This window comes from Lolium rigidum, chromosome 6 (genome assembly GCF_022539505.1).
Source record: "Lolium rigidum isolate FL_2022 chromosome 6, APGP_CSIRO_Lrig_0.1, whole genome shotgun sequence".
NCBI classification, from domain to species: domain Eukaryota; kingdom Viridiplantae; phylum Streptophyta; class Magnoliopsida; order Poales; family Poaceae; genus Lolium; species Lolium rigidum.
Window position 1 is genome coordinate 112,560,001 of NC_061513.1, and position 12,061 is coordinate 112,572,061.

Genomic DNA, 12,061 nt, shown 5'->3' on the forward strand with positions numbered 1-12,061 from the left:
ATCAATGAATAACAGCAAATTATGATATAAAATAGTGATGCAAATTGGACGTATCACACTAGGCAACACATTAAGAGCACGCTGCGACACGAAAATGGTGCGAGCATCAGACTGATATGTATCTTCACCATCAGTGTCATAGTCATCATCTTCTGGAGCATTAGGATCAACATCTTCTCTAGTCTCGTACTCATTGTCCTCATTGATAAACATAACTTTACGGTTAGGACAATCTCTCTTGAAATGACCTTTGCCACCACATGTATGACAAACCATATCACGATTGCGCGCAGTAGACATGTTAGAGCCACTCGTACTTGCAGCAGATTCGGACTTCTTTGCGTTAGACACATTGGAGACCGGCTTGCTAGGCGGAGTAGAGTAAGGTGCAGAGCGCGTCGATGGCGCCGGCGCCGTAGATGGGGGCGCGCGGGGTGTGAAGCGCCCAGCTCCTGAAGCTCGACCTTTAATCTTTGCTTCGTCAGCCAACTGTGATTCAGCTTCTCTTGCATGATGTAGCAACTCATTCATAGTGGTGTAACTGTAATGACGAACAATGCCTTTGATGTCATACTTCAAACCATTGAGAAAACGAGTCATTGTCATCTCAAGGGATTCTTTGACACGGCCACGCTGCATGAGCATCTCCATCTCCATGTAGTATTCATCAACAGTCTTCACACCTTGTCTCAATAGGGTCAACTTATCAAATATATTGCGCAAATAATTTGTGGGCACAAAACGCTCAGTCATTGCCGCCTTCATAGCACGCCATGTGATAATAGGCGGTTCACCATCTTGTTCGCGAGCACTCACATATCGATCTCACGAACGCAAAGCATAACCATCAAATTTAGAAGAAGCAAGCTTTATCTTTCTATCTTCAGTGTAATGTGGATGTAAACCCCATAACTTATCAATCTTGAGCTCCCAAGTGAGGTATTCTTCAACATCAGCTCCTCCTTCAAACTTGGGTATAGAAAACTTGGGCTTACCCAATCCATCTTCCTCGTCATGTCCACGACCATTGCGGCCAAGTAGAGCCCAACCTCGAGGACGATCACCACGACCAGGGGCTTCATCAGCATCTTCATTTTGTTGTCACTGTTGATTTGTAAGGTTCTCAACAGATATTGTCAAAGTTTGAAGAGTGCGTTGAATATCCGTCATTTGATCTTGCATTGTAGTGACGGTCTCATTAGTAGCATCCAACTTTTGGGAGATCTCTTGGACCGTCCCTTTAAGCTCATCATCCTGAGTGCGGAATTCACGTCGCATCTCATTACGAAGAGCCTCAAACTCCCTCCATGTGATGAGATCTGGAGCACTCTTGTTTTCCTGGTTAACAAGTTCTTGATCACTAGCAGACATCATTAGTAGATTAGTGCACTAAATCAAAAATATATGGTGGTACTCTCACAACTCACTCAAAACTGATAAGAAAAGGAGATCTTACCGTTCCAAAGTAAATTAGTGTTGCTTACCACTTGTAGTAACAACTAGTGCACGGATGTAGCGAAGCGAATATCAAGGGTATAAGAACAAATCACACGGCAAAGCAGGATATATGTGGGATTGTAGGTAGGCTACCTATTTGCACCAATAACAAGCTCTAGCGCTGACCGTAGACAACCAATGATACTCACACAAGGCGATAAATGTGGCAATGCAACTATATGTAGAAAAGGTTGCAATGCACTAGAGAGACGTTAGCAAAGCTCAACGAGACAGGCACAAGATTGCTCAACTACGGGTGCAGTAAAGTAAACTTAGGCCTTCACTTGATTCTTCTAGCACTTCACTTTTCTTTTTTAGATTTTTCTTTTATAACGAAGCTATGTAGCTCTTTTTGCTTCTTTTCAATTTTCTGTTTTTTATTTGATTTTATGACACAACTCCTTGATAACACGGCCAACAAGATATGCAAAGCACCAAAACCCTAATGAGCAGCCTGTCGAGCGGTAAAACTAGTCTCTTCTGGGAAAGTTCCTAGTCACTTTATATCGATAGGCTGTGTCTATGGTTGGGAACAAGCACACTGTACGCTATGTGGACTCGGAGTAACAAAACTGAAACTAGATGATGATAGAGACTCAAACCCTAACAATACTAGATGCAAGAAAAGGTACGCAAAAACAACTACGAAAAGCAACTAAAACTTGAAATTAGTGCAATCTAAAGCTATGGCAAACCCTAACCCTATTTTTTTGGCTTTTTCTGGATAGGAAACACTCACAACTCAACTATGGGGTGGATTGTGGATGGCTTACCGAGGAAAACTGGAAATCTGATACCAAGATGATAAGGGTGGCCAGATCTTCTCAGTAAGCAACGGTGGTGATGATGATCACGGGGTGATTTCAGCGGAGGTAACTTGATGAAGTGGATGATAACTTGTATGACGCAACAAGATCTCTCGATTGGTCCCTGTCGCCAATGCAACAGCTCTCAACCCTGCAAGATATTCGCAACTCCACACACTTGCGCACGTAGCCGCCGACCACGAAGAGGTAAGTTGCAACCGTCTAATTCCCAATGGAACAACAGATCACACAAGACTTTTCAGATCTACACAATATCAAGCAATATAGTGTAGGGGATTCAATAGTTTTGCAGAGCAAACAACAAAGAACTAGGGTTTATCTTAAACGTGGTCTAAAGCAGCTAGGGGGCGTCCTGGACACTTATATAGGCGTCCAGGACGACTTCTGGTCGAAAAGATACAAGAATAACCGACCCAGAATAGATCTGGTCGAGACAGACTCGGACACGGCCGGTCTGGGGGCCGGTCGACCGGGCCTGGGACCGGGCTGGCCGGTTCAAACCGGGCCAAGGACCGGGTTGCAACCGGGCGGGGAAATTGTCACGCAGTAACCCCTCCGGTTGGCATCAGCGTGGCGCCCGGCCGGCGCCGGGGTGGATCCGGCCTGCCGCCCGGTCAGACCGGGCCAGGGACCGGGCGCGCCGGCATGGCGGACGGTCTGACCGGGTGCTGGGCCGGCCTGGACTTCGTCTTCTCCTCTCGCGCATGCCTCCCGCTCCTCCCTCGCGCGTCCATGAGATTTCTTCATGTCCAGTTCCTTGTCCAGCTCCACGCCCATCTTCACGTCCAGCTGCTCTTCTCCTCCTCGTGCGATGCTTGTCTCCTCTTCATACCTGATGATACATAAGTAATGGGACTTAGGTAGTATAAAGTTCTGATCAATCAAAGTATCGTTTAGGAACAAGTTCACCTGTTGTTTAAGTAGCTTCGCACGAGCCCTTGTAATAGGTCCAATCCGAACTTCATTGGACTTGAGCTTCACAGCAGGTTCATCTTCAGTTGGTAATGAAGGAGGTGGTAGTGAGGTAGGGATGTCCTCATCACATGCCCTTAATTATATGGTTTGAGGAAGAGCACCTTGATCGATCTACCACCTCACCCAAAGAAATTGATTGCCCCCATTCCATTCTCGAACTTGTTACTCTTGGGTTCTTCGAAGCCTAGATGGAAAACTTTGTCCTAGAAACTCAATCCATGTGTTGTAAAACTTCATGGTTGATTTGGGAGCCTCCAATTGAGTCGAGATTTCTCCACCCTTGTTTGTAAAGGTTTCGGTCGCTCCTTCAAAGCTTGGACCATGTTCTTGCTTTCTGCGAGGGCACGAGGAGAATAAGGTGACATTTGTGGAGTTTGGTGGAGTTTGTGCCGCCACACCTCTCCAATAAAGACGTACTTAACATCAAAAGGAAGGAACTTTGGGAATGCATCCTCGTCTCCACCATGCGGTTATTTCTATCCTTTACTTATTTGTTCCGTTCTTGTATGCTTGCCATATAAGTTGCCCACCTAGTTGCATATCTACACAACTTACTTTTTCGCAAATCCCTAAAATTGAAAAAATATAATGCTAATTATTAGTCGCATATTCCCCCATCTAGTCGACCATACAATTCCTTTCATTAGTTGTCATCGTATTTGGTCCTTGTTGTCGCAGGATCGGTGTTCCATGACATATAGCGAGAGGTCATGCAATTCTTGGCGTGCGGCTACCACGACATTGCCTATGGATTATAGACTTGGGTTTTGCTTGTCTGCTCTTGATTGATGATGATGATGATTAGGGTTACAATGTCCCCGTGATGGATATGGTGTTATCTAGATCGCGTATCCTCCTCCCTGTCGTTCCCTCCCGACCCTTATAAAGGAGGCCAGGTCTCAGGACTCCGGGTCGATTTGTTATGTTTCCCTTGTATGGGCTTGTTCTTGTATCGCACACCAGGTTCCTAGGCTTCGGCTCCTTTAGTGACCGCCGTCCCTTCTTGGGATTCGTGGGCCTCCGTTTAGACCGCACCAGGTATGGTAATGGTGGGTACCCGATAGGGTATGCCCACGTCAGTCGTCTCTGGTGAAAGTTGTGTGTGCAATGCAACAATGTCCGATGATTTCCCAAGGTGTTGTGTCACTTCTAGTCGGTAGTGTAAGGGGTTCTTGGAGGGGGTTGCTATTCGTGTGCTTTTCTTTTATCTATGATCTACTATGTGAAAAGATACCCTCATCACTCTGTATCGAATGGCCATGTTGCTTTATCTATGAAATAAGGTAAAAGCATGTTTCAGGGACAAAAGTGGTACGACCCATGAAATGGTGGTGTTTTTTCACAAGTGGTAATATACGATAAAGAAATTTGTGGAAACAATACAAACAAAATCTAACAAAGTTAAAGTAGTAAGAAAATACTAAATATCTTACTTTTCAAAATATTTAACCAAGTACGGATACAGCTCACAAGTAATTTCTAACCAAACACAACGAATTCCCGAGTTTCCTAAGATATTTTTAATAATTCTTTCTTTTTTCCTTGTAATCTTTCTAAAAAAATTATGAAACATAAAGATTCAAAGAAGTGTATTATTTTTTACTGAAAATTATCATTTCTTGATTGACTTCAAATGCTAAAGAAAGTAGATGTTTAAGAAAAAAATTCATGTTCTTACTATTTACGAATTACTTTTTCTCTTCTGACCCGGTCATACATCTTCGAATAAGTCCATGCACCAAATCTTTGTTGTATTGATAGTTGAGGGTCAAACATGTCTGATTTAATTTAGAAGTGGAGACCAAACTGCATATGGCTTTCATATCCAAAATGCATAAAAATGAGTGCTGCTTATTTCTTCGCAAAGGACTTTATTCTAAAATATACTCACAAGTATGATATTCAAGTTTAAAGGTGCGAATTTAAATCTTATAGGAAAAAACTAAAATAAATTGATGCTTAGATTCTAAAATCGTATTCAGAAATAGACTTATATTAGATTAAAAACAGATTTTGCCGGTAGATTAAAATAGATTTTACTAGTAGACTAAAAATAGGTCAAAAATTATAATTCATTTTATATTATTTAAGGATCATTTTGTTTCTCCTCTCAACAGGTCAGACCACTTTAAGTAAATCCATGTACCTGATCTTTCTGGTATTGATAGTTGAGGGTCAAAATTGTCTAGTTAAGTTAAAAATTAAGAGCCCAAACTTAAATTTCTCAATAATTACAGGAAAAAGGAATGTGGCGTTTGTATTCAGAATGCATATACCTGGGTGGTACTTATTTCCTCGTACATGTTTTTTCTTCAAAAACAAACTCACTGATAGGATATTGACAGTTAAGGGTCGAAAGTTGAATCCGGAGGCCAAAAGTAAATTGTTGCTAAAGTTTGTAAAAAAAAACATTTCCTATCACTTGCGGATTATTATTGTTCTCTTGTGAGATGGTAATACCGATTCTAATAAATCCATGAACCAAATCTTTCTTGTACTGAAAGTCAATGGTCTGTTATGTATTGAGTGCATATGCCTAAGTGGTGTTATTTCCACGTATGTGATTTTTTCCCAATAACAAACTCATTTGTGTGAAACTGAGAAATTTAAAATCCAGAGGCCAAAACTAAACTAAGCTGACTTCTAAAAAGAGATTTAAAATCATATTATTAGTATTTGCCAATTATTTTATTTCACCAGGTCAAACAGCTTCGAATAATCCATGCACAAAATCTTTCTAAAATTGGAAGTACAACTTGTCTGATTTAGTTTCTAGTTCAGAGACAAAATTTGAACTTTGTCAATAGTTAAGGGAATGAAAGATGTCTTCTATTTCATTGAAAATGCATATACCTGGGTGGTGCTTATTTCTTTGGGTATATTTTCCCCCAACAAAAACATACGTACTCGTATGATACTGAAAATTAAGCGTTGAAATCTAAAGTTCAAAAGTGAACTTTTTTTGTTCTCGAACACGCCTAGAAGCATGTCATTATATGAAGAAGAAAGTGCAAAGATAGTGCAAACGACCAAGTTTACAAATATTTTAAAATATGAGCAGAGAGCATGTATATTCTCCAAATTCTAATGGATGGAATCATGCACTACTGCACTAGTGTTGATGTCAAGTTATCAGAGAGCGAATGATTGTTTGTTCGATATACTTAAGGATATGATCAATGTCATGTTAGGAGTTGTGGATAAGGATAACCACGTATAAGTTAAGTGGCATGGGCACATGAATCTGACAAGTTGTCTTTTTTTCCGGAGAAACCGTATAATTTATCCCTTTTACCCTGATATTAGTGACATCTAAATATCATCACGTGCTGAGTCTGACGGAACTAATAAGTTGTGGAAAGGCAATGGAATTAAATTATGAAGCTATCGACTGCTGGTGAGAAATACAGCAGCAAACACGGACCAAGAGCCTGAATATATGCTAAGCGCTGGCTGACCAGTGCTTTCATTTTGGCGACCTCTTTAATTGGGCGGCCGTGTTCCCCTGCGTATGGTTCCTCTCCAGCCATTCCGCATAGCACAGATGCATGAGCGCTTTGCCTGTTCATTTTTGCTATTTCCGTGGATCACAACTCTGTGGTGAATAACTAAAGTGGTCATGGCTTTGATGATGAATTTGCACTGTTGGATCAATAAAATAGGAAAAGTAACATAAAAAATATCGTGATTCCAATGAAGCAAGATTTTGCATAGCGTTGATCCTGTGAACTGAGCTTTGATAGGTTCTACTTTGATCATGTCCGTACTACCTATGCCCTACTTAGATGGCAGTAAAATATACTCCTACATACCTTTGAGCACGGAAGACCATCCTTTCGATAACTCTGATCGCAAGGGGCTTAATTCCGATCTTGTTTCGGTGTCCCGACCAGAGCCATCCATTGCAGGACACGGTCTAAAAGTTTTCTTCAGCAAAACTGAAATACTATGGGTGTGACAAATTCTGAACTAGTTAGCAAGAATTATGAAGCAATTCAACGGTCCGGCGAATTTTTCTCGGTTGTAGCCCATCGTCAAGTAGTCATGTCTAAGTTGCAACTTATGGCTAGCACCGTAATCTTGTGGTTTAGAAGTCGACTGAAAACTAAGGTAATTAGGAGATGTCTGATCTGAACTCTGAGAGGTGTTCTTCGGTGTCCCCCTTCTCTTCCACCACCACTAAAGCGCAAGGGATAAATTAGTCCACGAAATGATATCGGGAGATCTTTAACAACCAAAGTTTGCAAAGGGGGGACACGAAGCAAAACCCAAAACTCTGAACTGTCTATCCTCTTCAGTGAAGGATGGGTCCGCCGATCCATTTCCCCCGTGGATATCTTCCTGACACCAAGTTAGATATTGAGGAAGAGATGCCTCGCTCCGGCGATCGCTGATATCGGGGGAGAGACGATAACCTCCCCAAATCCGGAAGCCGGCTATGGGCTATCGGTATCTCATACTGTATGACTTCCGGTCCCCTGTTCTTGCTCAGAAACGGCATGAATCGTGCGCGTGGAAGCAATCACGATATCATGTGGAGATCGATCTGTCGCCGGGAGGAAGAAACAGAGCCAGCCTCCGGTGTTGACACACGGAAACTATCACAGATCTAGCTTAGAACCAAGAGTGCGCGCGAGTTCCATCGCCGCTGATCGATCGATTCGCGATGCGCGCGTGTATGCTGGAAGCGTGCGCGACATGGAACCCATCAACGCACCCAGCGTATTGCTAGCTGAGGTTGGATGGTGGGCTCGTGCAGCCCAGCGCGGACCATGTACGTTCTGGCAGTTGCACGCACCCATCTCAGATCATGCGCCAACGCAAGTCCCCAGCTTTGTCCAGGCCTGCCCGTCCACCAACCAGCCATTCATCCTAGTCATCTACAGATCGATTTTACTGCAAACACCAGGCACGCCGATGTTGCATCTGAAGATTCATCCAGCTAGTGCCTGTAGTGGCTAAACCAGTACCATGCCGCCGTCTCCACTCGCCTAGTCGCCTTACATCTCTCCTGCCTCAACAACGCATGTGCTGCGCGCCGGCCGGGACATCGATTTGCAGGCGAGATGACCACACCGAGCTTGGTTGGCATCAGGCTTTCGCGCGCGTAGCTAGCTCTGCTCGCCAGAGGGCCAGTGGATTCATCGGTGTGATCGACCGCCATCAACCTTTCCAGGCGAATCCATCGGTGTGATCGACCACCACCAACGCAGTACTTGCAGCCGGGTTGCTGTCGTGGAACTGGAATAGTGGTGAGTGACGAGGTGTCTAGTCCAACCTAGGGTCATGTCTGCAGCCATGTCCCGTAGAGCCATCAGCCATGGCATGGCACGGCACATTGGGATCTAAACTCTAAGGCCAGCATATGCCGATCGCTCAGGGCCCCTCTGGATCGCAAGATTTTGAAATGGGTTTTAGTGGAATCCAATCCGTAGAATTTTTTCACTAAGAAACACTTTGGATTGAAAGAATGACACCTCCAAAACTTCCATGGATTGCATTCCTACACCTTAATCCCATAGGTATTTCAACATCTACTCTTCTTTTTCTTTTCTTTTTTAAACTCAACATCTACTCTTCTTTTTTGAACCGGAAAGGCCTCGGGGGTCATGGAAGCATCTATTACTTCCGCCCTGATGTTACAAATACATGAGTGGCTCCAAAGATAAAAGAAATTACAAACTAGTCCTCACAATTTGCAAACAAGCCCTCTAAAAGATTACATGGAAAATAATCGAGGCATCCGTCTTCACCGCACAACATCGACGACCTCCAGGCACGGCACCAGCATCACCACCTGCGACAAAACCACTTAGCATGATGGCAACATGATTCCCACACCGAGATTAGAGATCTTCCAGCTAAGGAAGAAGGATCCCTATCAAGACATGCAACCCGGCGTAGAGGGCCTCCCTTGGCCATGGATAGCATTGGTACTCTGGCTTTTGCTGATCAACTCCGCCACAGGATCCAACTTCGGAAGCACATGTGCATATGCGTGCTTCCATTTCCCAACTCCATCGCCAAGAACCATGAGACCCGAGGATGCTTGCCCACTCTCCCACGCCACCACGCCGATCGATAGCAGAGAAACAAACATCAAAACTTGGAAGAAGACGATGAAGACACTTATTGAGGGTATTTTCCTAGAAGGTGAGCTTCGCCTGCTTCGTCCTTGGAAACACGAAAGAGGACCTTGTCAGCGACCGTGTGGATGCACCACAGCACGAGAGTATACCCAGCCACCTCCAGATCCTCTTACTGTCAGGCTCCCCTTCTTCTCCCCCTCGCCTCCACATCTGGCCAGAAGAGGAAGAAGATGCCCACAAAAAGGAGGTCACCGACGAGCTCGAATTTGACCTTATTTACGAAGATCCCGGCCCTATACCCGCTCACTGCCGGATCCAACCACCAGAGTTTGGGCAGAAGACAGAACCCACACCAGGTCCAGCCAAGAGACGTCGGTGCCCTACTCCAAAACACTGGCAAACTGCTGCTACACCTATATCTACTATAGACATGCCGATGACCTATCCACCTTCCACTCCGGTCGGCGTAGCCGCTGGAGGAGAAGGGGGAGGCCCTAGGACAAGAGCAAACTCTCAAAACTACCGTAGACAAACAAGAGATAAAGAGGGGGGAAGTGAAGGCGTTTCAGCATCGTTTTTTGATAAAGGGAATATATTAATATCGCGAAGATACCAATTACACACAGCCGTTGCAACAACGCAATATCCTAATGGTACTCACAATGCACACAACCAAAAAAGAACCCGCTACAATGATCTATTTCTTGTAGCAGGAGTACAAACACCACCAAGACAACACCCGGAGTCCGAATTCTCCAAAAACGCCGCCTCCAAGAAGAAAACAGTGCACACGCGCCGTCATTGCCCAATCATAGATCATACACCCTGGATAAAGTTCATGCTCTCAAAACAATGCCTTCAACAAGACCATTGCTAGGCACAACCAATTGAGTTCATATATACCTTAAACTTTCACCCTGAATGGAAAGACTTTGAATTTCACATGTGTTGTCGCCTCCACTTGCATATTGCTGCTACGACTCCCGAATCACCAATCAAATTCCTCACCGCTACAAACACTCGAACCACCATTACTACTCCTTAGATCCCAGCTTCATGAAATTCTCCGGCTCCGAATTCACCATGGAATGTAAAAGATATATCACATGATGGCAACAGATAGAAGAGCTCCGTGTCACTCCCCCTAAAACCCATCCAATCCAGCAATCTCCATGCATGATGCGCTCAATGGAGTTCGACGACAAAGTCTTCCAGAACTCAACACTTTGTCCAGGTCAATAAGGGCAAGCATCAAGCAGATCTTTGTCTTGACGGGAGAGGACCCCTAGGACCGCTGCCTTTATTCAGGCCGAGCCAGTAGCCCCCATGCCACTAGGCGACAATAGAGGAGAAAATGATCCTGACCATCGCCGACCTTGTTGGATCCAACGTCAGACCCAAAAGGGTTCATGCCACCGCCTCCGCGGAGAGCGGCCCATCGAGCCATGCGCACAGTTGCCGCCTTGACCCGCCGGCCCAGGTCGGATCTAGGACGAGGCCGTTGCCGCCTCCTGCCATGGTAGCATTACCTCAGATGGCGTCGCTCTACACACCCCCAACGCCGCCAGCACCGCGTCTTCACATCCACCATGCCTAGGGTCGCCGCCCTGGCACCCATGAAGTACGAGCAGAGCAGCAGGCCGTCATGAGCCACCCCAAGCGCACGAGCGCTCCACCTCGGCCCTGCAGACCCTGACGGGCCTAGATCGGACCAAACATCGCACCCTACGTCGCCACCACTAACCACCGCAGCCGGAGAGGTAGGTCGGGTGCCGCCCTCTTACGCTAAGGCCACGCCAAGGAGGAATCTTGACAACACCTCTGGCGACAACGGGGAGAGGGGAGAGAGGATGGGAAGGGGAGCCCACGTAGCGGTGGCGCTTTTCCCGGTGTGGCGTGGCGCCACCGCACGAGGTTAGGGTTGGGGACCTAAAAATAGGAAGAATTTCACTTCATGACCTCTGCACCAGTTAGAGATGCACACAACTAGTAAGCATGAGTATTATGATTTTAATCTTGGTTAAGATTAAATCCTAGTCCTCAAGGTAAATTTCGGTGAGGATTTGAATTCAAGTATTGAGTTTGTCCATCCATTCCTCCAACCAGTTGAGATAAACTCACTTCCTAGGTGTTTCAATATCTACTCTAACCTTTGTTTTTTACACTCATTCACGTAGTTTCCAGACAATTTTCCAATGCATCCAAATGACTATTCATGCAGCTTTTCTCTATTATGCAATCCTATTAAATTCCTGTGTTTTTCATACTCATGTGTTTTCACAATCTGGAGTTTACAAACTTGCAATTTGACTTTTCCGTGCAGTTCATAAATAAAAATAATTATTAAATTAAGTTTTGCTCATCCATAGTGTATTCTCACATCTACATGTGAGATTTTTTTTACTTGCTTTCTAGGGTTTCTTTTACAATAAAAGGCACCATGAGCTTGGGGGCCAAAAGCAATTACCGAGCAAATCCACATAATTTTATTTGTAGTGTATACTCCACTTATGTCTACCGACTACCAATGTTGTTATTATCATTTTTTAGAATTTCTAAAATGGAAACGTAGGCTTTAAACCCAGAAATTCATATGCGGGTCTCCATGGATGGGCGGGATTGTTTGCTCACTGGCTCCATGGAGCTTCTTAAATAAGTTTTAAAAATATATTT